The sequence below is a fragment of the Arachis ipaensis genome, chromosome B9, assembly GCF_059453495.1.
Source record: "Arachis ipaensis isolate K30076 ecotype BB chromosome B9, ASM5945349v1, whole genome shotgun sequence".
Classification (NCBI taxonomy): domain Eukaryota; kingdom Viridiplantae; phylum Streptophyta; class Magnoliopsida; order Fabales; family Fabaceae; genus Arachis; species Arachis ipaensis.
The window spans coordinates 55,942,069-55,945,342 of NC_142444.1; the positions used below are offsets into that span (position 1 = coordinate 55,942,069).

At 41.6% G+C, this 3,274-nt stretch overlaps 1 non-coding gene across 1 annotated transcript; it reads left to right on the forward strand.

Moving 5' to 3' along the window:
• Positions 1-1,716: 1,716 nt before the first annotated feature.
• LOC148544731 (small nucleolar RNA R71) lies at positions 1,717-1,823 on the forward strand. The gene has a single exon (XR_015901517.1). It is a non-coding gene; the product is annotated as a small nucleolar RNA R71 (small nucleolar RNA).
• The last annotated feature ends 1,451 nt before the right edge of the window (positions 1,824-3,274 follow it).

The following is a 3,274-nucleotide window of genomic DNA, read 5'->3' on the forward strand; positions in this document are numbered from 1 at the left end:
TTCAGGTTCTTCTTCTTCAAAGCTCTCCTGCACTGCATCTTCCAGTGAGTCCAACCTCATACACTCTTCCAATTGTTCTGGAGGGTAACTCATGGCCTTGAACACATTGAATGTCATCTTTTCATTGTGTAATCTCAGGGTGAGATCACCTTTTTGGACATCAATGATAGCTCCTGCAGTAGCTAAGAACGGTCTTCCCAGGATGATGGAGGCCTTGGCTTCCTCCTACATGTCTAACACTACAAAGTCTGCTGGGAAGATGAAATTCCCCACCTTCACCAGCAAATCTTCAACTACACTATAAGGGAACTTGAACGATCGGTCTGCCAGTTGTAGGGCCATTTTTGTTGGCTTAGCCTCCTCGATCTTCATTTTTCTCATCATAGCTACTGACATCAGATTTATGCTGGCTCCTAAGTCACATAGAGCTTTTCCCACTGTGATCTCCCCTATAATACAAGGGATCTGGAAGCTCCCAGGATCCTTCAATTTCTGGGGTAGTTTATGCTGAATGATAGCACTACATTCTTCGGTTAGTATCACAGTTTCGTTGCTCTTCCAACTTATCTTCTTAGTCATTAACTCCTTTAAAAACTTGGCGTAAAGCGGCATTTGTTCTATTGCTTCAGCAAAGGGTATGTTGATCTGTAGTTTCTTGAAGATTTCCAAAAATCTTAAGATCTGATTGTCATCCCCCTTATTCTTCAATTGCTGAGGGTATGGGACTCTTAGGACGTCTGGCTTCAACATTTCTTCCTTTTTTTTTTGCGGACTCGAAGTGGAAACTCGATCTCCATCTTGCTCTTCTTTCTTTTCATTTGAGCCCTTTTCTTGTGGTTTCTGGGAAGCTTCTTTCAGTTCTTTCCCACTCCTGAGGGTGATAGCCTGACACTCCTCCCTTTGGTTTGAGTCAGTATCGCTGCGAGGGTTGTGGCTGGGAATTTGCTTGAATAGGTAGCCAATTTGTGTCTCAAGTTTTTTGATGGCAGCATTTTGATTTTGCATATTGGAACGCACTTCTTCTCGGAATGCCTTACTGTCTTGAATCTCTTTGCATATGCCTTCAAGTAGTGTCTCAATCCTTGAGAGTCTATCTTCAGAGGATGGAGAGTTGAGGTTGGAGGGATGAGAAGGGCCATTTTGGCTTTGGTATGGATGTTGAGGTGTGTTGTTAGGTGGGTGTTGATATGATCTTTACGTGGAATGTTGGTGGGCTGCATTGTTGTTGGGGTTGTGGCGTCTCTGATCTTGGTCTTGGTCTTGTTGATTTCCCCACCCAAAGTTTGGGTGGTTCCTCCAACCAGGATTGTAGGTCTTGGAGTATGGATCATGTGCTTTCCTAGGTGAGTTTCCAATGTAGTTGGCTTGTTCTTGCTCATCCTCTGCCTCTGCATTCATTCCCTCTTGGGTTGCTGATGAGGTGGTGATTGCTGCTACTTGGTTCCTCTCCATCTTCTTGGTAAGATCAGCCAGCTGCTTGGTAATAAGCTTGTTTTAGGCCAGCAGTGCATCCACATTGTTCAGCTCCATCACTCCTCTTGTGTTGCCTCTTTCAGAAGCATAGAAGTAGTCATTCTCTGCTACAGTCTCAATGACATCTATGACTTCTTTAATGGTCTTCTTCTTGTTCAAAGATCTCCGAATGAGTGGTCTACTGCCTTCTTCGATTCATAAGAAAGACCTTCATAGAAAATGTGCAGCTGCACCCATTCATTGAACATATATGGTGGGCACCTTCTAGTCAGGTCCTTAAACCTCTCCCATGCTTTATATAGAGTCTCACCATCTTGCTGCCTGAAGGTTTGTACCTCAGCTCTCAACCTGTTGATCCGTTGAGGAGGATAGAATCTTGCCAAGAATTTGTTCACCACATCTTCCCAGGTTGCTAAACTCTCCTTTGGGAAGGATTCTAGCCATTTATATGCATTGTCCTTGAGTGAGAAAGGGAATAGAAGTAGTCTATAGGTGTCAGGATGAACACTATTAGACTTCATAGTATCACATATCCTCAGGAAGGTGGTTAGATGTTGATTGGGGTCTTCTTGGACACTCCCTCCGAATGAACAATTGTTCTGAACAAGGGTGATGAGCTGTGGCTTTAGTTCAAAGTTGTTGGCATGTATGGTTGGCCTTTGGATGCTACTTCTGTAATTTCCTGGGTTTGGATTGATGTACGAACCCATAACCCTTCTCTCTTGCCCAGCCTGATGTGCTGGACCTTCTCGGCCATGGTTGTGAGCCTCTTCTTCATAATGGTTCTTCATATTCTCATCCATATCTGGTTCAAAGTACTCCTCCTCTTCCTCAGCACCAACTACTCTCTTTCCTCTTGCTTCCCTCCTTAATCTAAGGAAGGTCCTCTCAGGTTCAGAATCAAAGGAAGTTGAAGCCCCACTTCTTCTACCTGTCATACAACTAACAAGGCAACCGCAAGAAAGAAAGATGCAGATAGTAACTTCTTCAGAAATGCTGTTAGTGTGAGTGATGCAATATATTAAACAATTAGTGGGTTAGTGGCTGAATTGTAAACAAGTAAGAAAATGGGTAAGGGAAAGGGAGGAAAATAACTGAACAGAAAGTAAATTACTCAAATGAACTTAAATCAAATAAAATAAAAACAAATGCTCAATCTAGTTATCCACCAATTTAATCATTGTTGATACAAAATCAATCCCCGGCAACGGTGCCATAAACTTGATGCATGGAAACTTGTCTCTCAACAATTTTCCTTCGGCAAGTATACCGAATTATCGTCAAGTAAAAACTCACAATAGAGTGAGGTCAAATCCCACAGGGATTGATTGGTCAAGCAACTTTAATTAGAGGAATGTTCTAGTTGAACTAAGCAGAATTGGATTTGAGATTTGCAGAAAATTAAATGGCAGGAAAGTAAATAGCAGAAACGTAAATGCTGGAAATAAAGAGTGGAATGTAAATAGCGAAAAGTAAATTGCAGAATCTTAAATAGGAAGGGGAGTTTAGCATGAAATTAAATAGCAGAAAGTAAAGAGAATGGGTAAGATCAGAAATGGGAAATTCATTGGGCTTAGGAGATGTTGCATTCTCCGGATCAAGTTCATTTTCATCTCTTCCTCAATCAATGCATTCATTGATCTCCTTAGCAATCTTAAGTGATTGAATTCCAATTTCATGGTAATTCAATCTCTCAAATCTTGATCAATAGCCAATTCCTTGGTCAATTGCTCATGAGAAGAGATGAAGTATGGTCACTGATTATACCACATGTATTTCCAAATCAAAGTGTTGGTAGGAT